The sequence below is a fragment of the Lotus japonicus genome, chromosome 4 (genome assembly GCF_012489685.1).
Source record: "Lotus japonicus ecotype B-129 chromosome 4, LjGifu_v1.2".
In the NCBI taxonomy this organism is placed as follows: Eukaryota; Viridiplantae; Streptophyta; class Magnoliopsida; order Fabales; family Fabaceae; genus Lotus; species Lotus japonicus.
In genome coordinates this window covers 57,036,167-57,048,520 of record NC_080044.1, presented here as the reverse complement: position 1 = coordinate 57,048,520, position 12,354 = coordinate 57,036,167, and the positions used below count along the sequence as shown (strand labels likewise).

At 44.3% G+C, this 12,354-nt stretch overlaps 2 long non-coding RNA genes across 2 annotated transcripts; both read right to left on the bottom strand.

Moving 5' to 3' along the window:
- Positions 1 to 4,001: 4,001 nt before the first annotated feature.
- On the bottom strand, positions 4,002 to 5,913 carry LOC130710241 (uncharacterized). Its single transcript, XR_009010336.1, has 2 exons — positions 5,715 to 5,913; positions 4,002 to 4,307 (listed from the first exon to the last, which is right to left on the bottom strand). It is a non-coding gene; the product is annotated as an uncharacterized LOC130710241 (long non-coding RNA).
- A 4,030-nt stretch (positions 5,914 to 9,943) lies between these two features.
- On the bottom strand, positions 9,944 to 11,853 carry LOC130710309 (uncharacterized). The gene is made up of 2 exons (XR_009010355.1): positions 11,655 to 11,853; positions 9,944 to 10,249 (listed from the first exon to the last, which is right to left on the bottom strand). It is a non-coding gene; the product is annotated as an uncharacterized LOC130710309 (long non-coding RNA).
- Between the last annotated feature and the right edge of the window lie 501 nt (positions 11,854 to 12,354).

Below are 12,354 nucleotides of genomic sequence, written 5' to 3'. Positions count from 1 at the left end.
CCGCGATTGTCGGAAGCTGTGAGATGCTGCCGCTCAAGAACATCAATTTCTCGACACAGTCTGCAATGAAAGGATCACACCTCAGGCTACAAGTCGCGAATTTTCAATCTGATTGAGGCCTCGCGGAGCTAACGTAACGAGCTACAACTTTTGAAAAAGAACTTTTGTGAAGTATCGACTTTTAGGAGGGTGTGTGAGATTCTGCCGCTCAAGAACATCAAATTCTCGACACAGTCTGCGATGAAAGGATCATACCTCAGGCTACAAGTCGCGAAATTTCAGTCTGATTGAGGCCACGCGGAGCTAACTTAACGAGCTACAACTTTGAAAATGAACTTTTGTGATGTTTCGACTTTTAGGAGGGTCCCGCGATTGTCGGAAGCTGTGAGATGCTGCCGCTTAAGAACATCAAATTCTCGACACAGTCTGCAATGAAAGGATCACACCTCAAGCTACAAGTCGCGAAATTTCAGTCTGATTGAGGACACGCGAAGCTAACGTTACGAGCTACCACTTTGAAAAGAACTTTTGTGAAGTTTCGACTTTTTGGAGGGTCCCGCGATTGTCGGAAGCTGTGAGATGCTGCCGCTCAAGAACATCAAATTCTCGACACAGTCTGCGATGAAAGGATCACACCTCAGGCTACAAGTCGTGAAATTTCAGTCTGATTGAGGCCACGCGGAGCTAACTTAACGAGCTACAACTTTGAAAAAGAACTTTTGTGAAATATCGACTTTTTGGAAGGTCCCGCGATTGTCGGAAGCTGTGAGATGCTGCCGCTCAAGAACATCAAATTCTCGACACAGTCTACAATGAAAGGATCACACCTCGGGCTACAAGTCGCGAAATTTCAGTCTGATTGAGGACACGCGGAGCTAACTTAACGTGCTACAACTTTGAAAAAGAACTTTTGTGAAGATTCAACTTTTAGGACGGTCCCGCGATTGTCGGAAGCTGGGAGATGCGGCCGCTCAAGAACATCAAATTCTCGACACAGTCTGCGATGAAAGGATCATACCTCAGGCTACAAGTCGCGAAATTTCAGTCTGATTGAGGCCACGCGGAGCTAACTTAACGAGCTACAACTTTGAAAAGAACTTTTGTGAAGATTCAACTTTTAGGACGGTCCCGCGATTGTCTGAAGCTGGGAGATGCGGCCGCTCAAGAACATCAAATTCTCGACACAGTCTGCGATGAAAGGATCATACCTCAGGCTATAAGTCGCGAAATTTCAGTCTGATTGAGGACACGCGGAGCTAACTTAACGTGCTACAACTTTGAAAAAGAACTTTTGTGAAGATTCAACTTTTAGGACGGTCCCGCGATTGTCGGAAGCTGGGAGATGCGGCCGCTCAAGAACATCAAATTCTCGACACAGTCTGCGATGAAAGGATCATACCCCAGGCTACAAGTCGCGAAATTTCAGTCTGATTGAGGCCACGCGGAGCTAACTTAACGAGCTACAACTTTGAAAAAGAACTTTTGTGAAGATTCAACTTTTAGGACGGTCCCGCGATTGTTTGAAGCTGGGAGATGCGGCCGCTCAAGAACATCAAATTCTCGACACAGTCTGCGATGAAAGGATCATACCTCAGGCTACAAGTCGCGAAATTTCAGTCTGATTGAGGCCACGCGGAGCTAACTTAACGAGCTACAACTTTGAAAAAGAACTTTTGTGAAGATTCAACTTTTAGGACGGTCCCGCGATTGTTTGAAGCTGGGAGATGCGGCCGCTCAAGAACATCAAATTCTCGACACAGTCTGCGATGAAAGGATCATACCTCAGGCTACAAGTCGCGAAATTTCAGTCTGATTGAGGACACGCGGAGCTAACTTAACGTGCTACAACTTTGAAAAAGAACTTTTGTGAAGATTCAACTTTTAGGACGGTCCCGCGATTGTCGGAAGCTGGGAGATGCGGCCGCTCAAGAACATCAAATTCTCGACACAGTCTGCGATGAAAGGATCATACCTCAGGCTACAAGTCGCGAAATTTCAGTCTGATTGAGGCCACGCGGAGCTAACTTAACGAGCTACAACTTTGAAAAAGAACTTTTGTGAAGTATCGACTTTTAGGAGGGTCCCGCTATTGTCGGAAGGTGTGAGATTCTGCCGCTCAAGAACATCAAATTCTCGACACAGTCTGCGATGAAAGGATCATACCTCAGGCTACAAGTCGCGAAATTTCAGTCTGATTGAGGCCACGCAGAGCTAACTTAACGAACTACAACTTTGAAAATGAACTTTTGTGATGTTTCGACTTTTAGGAGGGTCCCGCGATTGTCGGAAGCTGTGAGATGCTGCCTGTAACACCCCAATTTCGGTGGCGTCACTTTAGTAACCAAAAGTAAACTTAATGCGGAAAAACGTGAATATTTTTTTTTTTTCGATAATAACTAGGACAAACTGAAATAGATAAAACCCAAATGCGAAAAGCAATAGAACTAATATACAATATATATAACAGCCCCCGCTGTAAGTAGCAACCTCGTCACGAGTAAACCTCCAGTGACGGGTAATAGAAAAGTAGCGCCCGTAGGCAATATGTACAAACCAAATGAAAAGGTGAAGTGTCCGCAACACCATCCCTCAAAAACTGAGAATAAGCTGACCCAATGGTCTGAAAGTAAGACCTCCTAAGTCCAACCAACTCTCTGTGATTCCCGTAAGGAAACCACACAAAAAGCTATAGGCGGAACTACCCTGTCCCCCAAAGAAGCAAATGAAGCGATGACTGTCAGAGCTAAGACTCTACTCCTACACTAATCCTAACTCGAGGAGCTCACACTAACACTCAAAACTATGTGTCAGCATGATCGTCGTCTGAATCGGAATCCAGAAAACTAAGTCTACAAACACTACCCCGCCCCCTCTCGCAACAGCGATGCGCTCCGGTGCTGGACTAACGGGCTTTGGGCCCGATCCATGATCCTCAATGATCGCAGCGGTGGGTGCACTAGACTCTGCCGAAGGCACTCCCACTGACTCCTCCTCTGAGGGATCCTCGTCCTCTGAAGATGACGGTGGCGGTGGTGGTCCTCCTGCTCCTGGTCCGCAATGCACACCCGGTGGCAAGTTGAAGCTGACAGAGCACCTCCTCAGCACTCCCTCTACCAAGAGTCCTCCCCTATCTACCCTATCCTCCATGATCCTCCCGGAATAGGTCGCGCGGTGGCTAGCGGGGTCTACCACCCACGAACCGGGGTCATCCTGGTCAATCATCTCATATCTGATCCCCCCCGAAGGGTGGACCATTGTGAACCAATCCGCAATGGACATCTGACAAAAGGCGTTGTCCGCCAAAACACACACAGAAGACGCGAGGGTCAACTCCAAAGAACTATGTAGATAATAAACCCAATAGGTAAAGATAAGAAATAACCGCTTAGGCTTATAACTAGGGATAACATCCTAGGGTTGCATATTTCACGATAACGTAAACGACAATAAAACACTTAACATGTTCCAATTAGGATTAACAAATAGCAATCACATCCGACAACTAAATTAGTATGCATGCTGCATGATATGCAAATGACGGTTAACCCAGTTAACCACATGCATTCCGGAAAGGGATGGACATCAAACGGATCAACCCTAACACCAGCCACGGTGGAGCCATTTCGGCCCGCGTGCCTCTTACTCCAACAACCACACGTAGTCAGATCAGTAGTAAACCCGTAGGTCTGCCATTTCGGTCTGCTACAAGAGACGTCTACCAACGCTCTTACACGGCATTCCGGGTCTTATGACCATTTTGGAAACCGACGAGGTCCAGAGTACGTCCTGTGTTAATACCTCATTAATACTGCATGAATGCAGAATGATTAGTCAAACAACGTCTGTAACGCCCCGATTTCTCGAGTGTTACACAGTAACTAATTAACCAAATTTTCGTAAAGAGTTTTCGTCGATTCACTTATTAATCTTGAATTAATGATAAAAGTTTAATTTTACAAAATTCTCGAAACTTAACCATTTCAAACTTGCGGAAATAATCATCAACGTAAACCTCAAACTTTATTAATCATTGAAAAGAGTATGAAATAAATATCCGGAAGAAAACTTCAAAGTAAATTACATCAAGTTAAACTATCTCAACTAAAATAAAGTAATGGTTCAATACTTCCAAAACTCGGTACTCTCAACCCAAAAGAAAAATGGATGTCTCACAACCCAACCATATCCTTGGCCCCTTCCTCTTTATCTTCTTCCTCTTCATCAGAAGTGTAGTCGTCATCCGGTAGTGGCTCGCCACGTAGCATCAACTCCCAAGAATGAGTCGTCGCCATTATCTTCACGACCATCTACCCCCCCCCAAATAAACACATAGCAAACAAGCAGGGTCAGGTCCAACAAAAGAATGATAATGACAAAACCAACAACAACATATATAATATAAGTACATTATATGTCTTTTATGGGAAAGAGTCAGTTACTAACGGAATCTCACTTCACACAACCCACCAAACCTTCCATGGCCATCTTCGTGCTTCCGCAGAGGCACGGTTATCACGGTGACCGCAGTCAACCAAATCACGTGGAGCCGCAATGATCCACAAAAGTTCACGGTGACCGCAATCAACCTAATCACGTGGAGCCACACCGGCCCACAAGGTTCACGGGAGACCGCAGTCAACCCAAATAACTCCCTCGCGTGCAAGGTACCATCGTTCTCATGGTCCATAGTCTCACTAGACCTATGTCCAATAAAATTTCATTCACAATCTTCTTGCAAGCGAGTTAATTACGCGTTTCTCTTTGTTTAAGTCTCTAAAGTCAATCCTAGAGTCTTATCATACTCTTTATACAACAACCTTCACAACACAACATTCACGGGTTACAAGGGAATTACGGCTAGGTGAGCGACCCTTGAACCATTAACTGAGAAAATAAATATAATCCACGTAAGGGAACGCAAGAACATTCACTCATGCATAATATATCATCGCAACTTCAACATATTGACAGCAGAAACAACTTTCACAAAAATAGAGCCACATAATGCATCTTTCAACCAAAAATCACGTATGATACCTTTCTAGAAAGCTATTTTAAATATCTACAACTCTCTAGTTACACACTTGTTCATTTGAGTCCCAGAATTAGGTGATATTAGGCCTTAAAGCTAACTGTCCGGAACAGGAAAAACAGCAAGTGTGACAGTTACTAAACACGACCCCCAGATCACATTACTAAACCAAAAATTATGATTTTTATATGTCTGGAAAGATATTTCGAAAATCTACAACTTTCATTTTACTCACTTTTTCATTCGATGACCATAAACAGGTAAAAAGGGGCTCTGAAGTCCGCTGTCCAGTACAGAAAACTGGCAGCGAAACTCCCATGGCTCTATGGTTTTCAAAAATAATTTTCCTTCCTTCCCCTTTGATCATGGCAATCTTGGTACAGCCCCAACAACCCAAATATCCACTCAAAATTTCAGAACCAAACATTTAGCAAGGATCATGCTATAACAAGTGCAAAATAGCACAAAACTTAACAAATACCATGGCAACTCGCATAAAATCAAGGATTCAGATCATAAACAACGTTTGAGGATCATATTCATGGCTTTTCAAGAGAAAAATTCCAGCAAGCAAGCATGTACAGGAAATCATGCAAAAACAGTCCAAAACTCAAGTTGTTTCTCGTGGCAATTCATGGCATATTCCCTAAAGAATCTACCCATTCCTAGAACCAGCCCTTACCTTTGTCCTTAGGCTTGAAGAAAAGATGAAATTGAAGAGCAAGGTTCTGGTTTCTCTCCTCTTCTCCACGCGTAACCCTTCCTCTCTCCCTCTCGCTCGCGAACTCCTCCTCTCTCTTGCGTGAACACGTCGACGGTGGTAGGGCTTGGGACGGTGACGGCTAGGGTGCAAGGGGAAAGTTTCTCTCACTCTTTCTCCTCTGTTTTTACGTGTTTCAGAAGTGCACAAGGTTTCTTTCTTCAGAATAGTGTGAAAAGAAACCCTTTCCCCCCCCAAAACCCTACATAGCCCGCGTCCCCTCTCTTGGGCTAGGGTTTGTTTTCTTTCAAGCCCGACCCAAGTCAAAACCCCTGACCCAATCACTTAAGAACTTACTCAGGCCTGAAACTTACTAAAACCTAAGCCCTTAAAGGTAAATTCATAATTAAATACGGACTTAGAAGAAAACAATGCAATAATTCTGTTGGCACTGTACAGCCGGAACTGCGTTCACTAAAACGGGGATATCTGGAGCTACAGATATCGGATCGACGCGAAACCACTTGGAGAATTTTATAGACTTGAAGGGCTACAACTCTCATGAAGGAAGTTGTCCCAAATGAAGTCGTTAAGACCCTCTAAAAATTCACACAAGTTGACAGTTCTAATCTGCCAGTTATCAAACATAGCCAAAAACTTCAATTTTATTCAAACTTCCATAAAATTTGTTCCAAGTTGAACTTAGGGCCTTACAATACCACCCCCCTTAAAATAGTTTCGCCCTCGAAACTTAAGGGTTTACAAATAAATCGGGGTGTGATTCCCGCATCTTATCCTCTAACTCCCAGGTCGCGTCACCAGTCTCTTGGTTCCACACGACCTTCACTAAAGGCACCTCCTTGTTTCTTAAGCGCTTTACACTTCGGTCGACGATCTTGATGGGCGGCACCTCCATTGTCAGATCATCTCTCAGCTGTATGTCGTCTGGCGTAATCACATGCGAATCATCTGCCATGTACCTACGCAACTGCGACACATGAAGAACGTCATGGATGTTGGATAGAAACGGTGGTAGGGCGATCCTATACGCCACCGGTCCAACTCGCTCCGTGATCTGGTACGGCCCAATAAACTTCGGAGTAAGCTTCTTGGACTTGATTGCCCTTCCGACACCTGTCATCGGGGTAACCCGCAAGAAGACATGGTCTCCGGCCTGAAATTCCAACTCCTTCCGTCGGTTGTCGGCGTAACTCTTTTGGCGACTCTGCGCGGTTTTCATCTTTTCCTGAATTCTCCTGACTTCCTCGGTGGTGTGTTGCACCAATTCCGGGCCAATCACCAAATTTTCTCCATCTTGATACCAGCATAAGGGCGTACGACACCTCCGACCGTACAAAGCTTCGTAAGGTGCCATGCCGATGCTTGCATGGAAACTATTGTTGTAAGTGAATTCGATCAATGGCAGCATCTCATCCCAACTGCCCTTGTAATCCAACACACAGGCCCGTAGCAAATCTTCCAGCGACTGGATTGTCCTCTCTGTCTGTCCATCGGTTTGCGGATGATAGGCAGAGCTCAATCTCAACTTAGTTCCGAGGGCCTGCTGCAAGGCTCCCCAAAAGTGAGAGGTAAACCTCGGATCTCTGTCTGACACGATGCTGGTCGGTACACCATGTAGACGCACAACCTCAGCCACATAAATCTCCGCCAGTTTCTCCACCTTGTACTTCAGGTTGATCGGGATAAAATGAGCGGTCTTTGTCAAACGATCAACAACAACCCAGATCGCATCGAATTTCCTCCGAGTTAAAGGTAAAGCCGTCACGAAGTCCATAGAAATATTGTCCCACTTCCACTCTGGGACATCTAGTGGTTGCATCTTCCCTGCGGGCTTCTGATGCTCTACCTTCGCTTTCTGACATGTCAAGCAAGTAGAAACATACTCAGCAACCTGCTTCTTCATCCCAGACCACCAGAAGTGAAGTTTCAAGTCCTGATACATCTTGTTCATTCCGGGATGGATACTCAGTCTACTCTTGTGTCCTTCATCCAGGATCAATCTTCTCATCTCTACATCGTCAGGCACACATATCCGTCCCTTGCATCGCAGAATATTGTCATTCCCAATAGAGAACTTTGGTGCCCTTCCCTGAGTCACACGGTCTCGCCACTCAGCTATCCCTTCATCAGTCTCTTGTCTAGACTTGATCTCTTCCAAAAGTACACTTGACACCGTCACCATTCCGAAACTCAGTCTTCCTGGTGCGAGCTTAACGTCCAAGCTCAGATCTCGGAAAGCCTCCAACAGTTCTAACTCCTTGACCATCATTGAGGACACATGTATAGCCTTCCGGCTGAGAGCGTCGGCTACAACATTGCTTTTCCCCGGATGGTACTGTAGAGTGAACTCATAGTCCTGAAGGAATTCCATCCACCTCCGCTGCCTCATGTTCAGATCCTTCTGATCAAATAAGTACTTTAAACTCTTATGATCGCTGTAGATCGTGAACGTACTGCCATAGAGATAGTGTCTCCAAATCTTGAGAGCATAAACTATGGCAGCCAACTCCAAGTCATGTGTGGGGTAGTTCTTCTCATGAGTCTTCAACTGCCTTGAAGCATAGGCAATTGCTTTCTTATCTTGCATCATTACACACCCAAACCATTGTGTGACGCATCACAATACACGTCATAAGGTTCTCCTTCCTTAGGTAAAGCTAGTATGGGTGCGGTGGTCAGCCGCTTCTTCAACTCCTGGAAACTAGCCTCACACTTCTCCGTCCACGCAAACGGTTGATTCTTCTTTGTCAACTGGGTCAACGGCGAAGTCAACTTTGCGTAATCTTTGACGAATCGTCTATAGTAGCCAGCAAGCCCAACAAAGCTTCTGATGTCGCTTGCTGTCTTTGGTTGCTCCCATGACAGAATCGTCTCGATCTTGCTAGGGTCAACAGCCACACCCTGACTTGATATGACATGACCCAGGAACTTCACCTCTTCCATCCAGAATTCACACTTCGAGCCGTTAGCATATAGCTCCTTCCCCCGCAATACTCCTAGCACTTGACGCAAATGCTCTTCGTGTTCTTCCTTACTCTTCGAGTAAATCAAAATATCATCAATAAACACCACCACGAACTTGTCCAGGAATGGCCTGAACACTCTGTTCATGTAGTCCATAAACACTGCGGGTGCATTAGTAACCCCAAACGGCATCACAAGATATTCATAATGCCCGTATCGGGTCCTGAATGCGGTCTTCTGGATGTCCGATTCCTTGACTCGGATCTGATGGTATCCTGACTTAAGATCTATCTTCGAGAAGATCACCGCTCCTCTAAGTTGATCCATCAAGTCGTCTATCCGAGGCATCGGATAACGGTTCTTCACTGTCACCTTATTCAGCTGCCGGTAATCCACACACAATCTGGACTTCCCATCCTTCTTCTTTACCAATAGCACAGGTGCACCCCATGGCGATACGCTAGGTCGAATGAATCCCTTTGAGGAGAGATCATCCAATTGCTTTGCCAACACTACCAACTCCGCTGGGGCCATACGATAAGGTGCCATCGATATTGGTCCAGTACCGGGTACAATATCAATAGAGAACTCCGTCTCTCTGACTGGTGGCAAACCGGGTACATCTTCTGGGAACACATCGACATACTCCTGTACCACCAAGATATTGCGCACATCACCATCATGTTTCGCTTCGGCAACGATAGAGTTCACATACGCCGGTGAACCCTTTCCCAAGACAACACAGGTACACACAAACGCACATAGCCGTACACCTTGGGATACAAAATAGATTCCAAAGCTCACTCTTCCTTCGGTTGACATTCCATCAATCGACCTCAGAGTTCAAACATCTTAATATAATCAAACACTTAGCCTCAAGTATCACGACAATGATACTAACTACAGACAATCACAGTCAAGCAAACATCTTAGCAATCAAGTCTACCCAAATCTCACCGCGAAGCTTTGAAAACACCTTTATCAAAAACAAAACACAACAAGTTCGGAAACTCGTAAGCCCAATACCCTTAGTGCTCTGGTTTCTCAACCGGAGCTCTGATACCACAATGTAACGCCCCGATTTCTCGAGTGTTACACAGTAACTAATTAACCAAATTTTCGTAAAGAGTTTTCGTCGATTGACTTATTAATCTTGAATTAATGATAAAAGTTCAATTTTACAAAATTCTCGAAACTTAACCATTTCAAACTTGCGGAAATAATCATCAACGTAAACCTCAAACTTTATTAATCATTGAAAAGAGTATGAAATAAATATCCGGAAGAAAACTTCAAAGTAAATTACATCAAGTTAAACTATCTCAACTAAAATAAAGTAATGGTTCAATACTTCCAAAACTCGGTACTCTCAACCCAAAAGAAAAATGGATGTCTCACAACCCAACCATATCCTTGGCCCCTTCCTCTTTATCTTCTTCCTCTTCATCAGAAGTGTAGTCGTCATCCGGTAGTGGCTCGCCACGTAGCATCAACTCCCAAGAATGAGTCGTCGCCATTATCTTCACGACCATCTACCCCCCCAAATAAACACATAGCAAACAAGCAGGGTCAGGTCCAACAAAAGAATGATAATGACAAAACCAACAACAACATATATAATATAAGTACATTATATGTCTTTTATGGGAAAGAGTCAGTTACTAACGGAATCTCACTTCACACAACCCACCAAACCTTCCATGGCCATCTTCGTGCTTCCGCAGAGGCACGGTTATCACGGTGACCGCAGTCAACCAAATCACGTGGAGCCGCAATGATCCACAAAAGTTCACGGTGACCGCAGTCAACCAAATCACGTGGAGCCACACCGGCCCACAAGGTTCACGGGAGACCGCAGTCAACCCAAATAACTCCCTCGCGTGCAAGGTACCATCGTTCTCATGGTCCATAGTCTCACTAGACCTATGTCCAATAAAATTTCATTCACAATCTTCTTGCAAGCGAGTTAATTACGCGTTTCTCTTTGTTTAAGTCTCTAAAGTCAATCCTAGAGTCTTATCATACTCTTTATACAACAACCTTCACAACACAACATTCACGGGTTACAAGGGAATTACGGCTAGGTGAGCGACCCTTGAACCATTAACTGAGAAAATAAATATAATCCACGTAAGGGAACGCAAGAACATTCACTCATGCATAATATATCATCGCAACTTCAACATATTGACAGCAGAAACAACTTTCACAAAAATAGAGCCACATAATGCATCTTTCAACCAAAAATCACGTATGATACCTTTCTAGAAAGCTATTTTAAATATCTACAACTCTCTAGTTACACACTTGTTCATTTGAGTCCCAGAATTAGGTGATATTAGGCCTTAAAGATAACTGTCCGGAACAGGAAAAACAGCAAGTGTGACAGTTACTAAACACGACCCCCAGATCACATTACTAAACCAAAAATTATGATTTTTATATGTCTGGAAAGATATTTCGAAAATCTACAACTTTCATTTTACTCACTTTTTCATTCGATGACCATAAACAGGTAAAAAGGGGCTCTGAAGTCCGCTGTCCAGTACAGAAAACTGGCAGCGAAACTCCCATGGCTCTATGGTTTTCAAAAATAATTTTCCTTCCTTCCCCTTTGATCATGGCAATCTTGGTACAGCCCCAACAACCCAAATATCCACTCAAAATTTCAGAACCAAACATTTAGCAAGGATCATGCTATAACAAGTGCAAAATAGCACAAAACTTAACAAATACCATGGCAACTCGCATAAAATCAAGGATTCAGATCATAAACAACGTTTGAGGATCATATTCATGGCTTTTCAAGAGAAAAATTCCAGCAAGCAAGCATGTACAGGAAATCATGCAAAAACAGTCCAAAACTCAAGTTGTTTCTCGTGGCAATTCATGGCATATTCCCTAAAGAATCTACCCATTCCTAGAACCAGCCCTTACCTTTGTCCTTAGGCTTGAAGAAAAGATGAAATTGAAGAGCAAGGTTCTGGTTTCTCTCCTCTTCTCCACGCGTAACCCTTCCTCTCTCCCTCTCGCTCGCGAACTCCTCCTCTCTCTTGCGTGAACACGTCGACGGTGGTAGGGCTTGGGACGGTGACGGCTAGGGTGCAAGGGGAAAGTTTCTCTCACTCTTTCTCCTCTGTTTTTACGTGTTTCAGAAGTGCACAAGGTTTCTTTCTTCAGAATAGTGTGAAAAGAAACCCTCCCCCCCCCAAAACCCTACATAGCCCGCGCCCCCTCTCTTGGGCTAGGGTTTGTTTTCTTTCAAGCCCGACCCAAGTCAAAACCCGTGACCCAATCACTTAAGAACTTACTCAGGCCTGAAACTTACTAAAACCTAAGCCCTCAAAGGTAAATTCATAATTAAATACGGACTTAGAAGAAAACAATGCAATAATTCTGTTGGCACTGTACAGCCGGAACTGCGTTCACTAAAACGGGGATATCTGGAGCTACAGATATCGGATCGACGCGAAACGACTTGGAGAATTTTCTAGACTTGAAGGGCTACAACTCTCATGAAGGAAGTTTTCCCAAATGAAGTCGTTAAGACCCTCTAAATATTCACACAAGTTGACAGTTCTAATCTGCCAGTTATCAAACATAGCCAAAAACTTCAATTTTATTCAAACTTCCATAA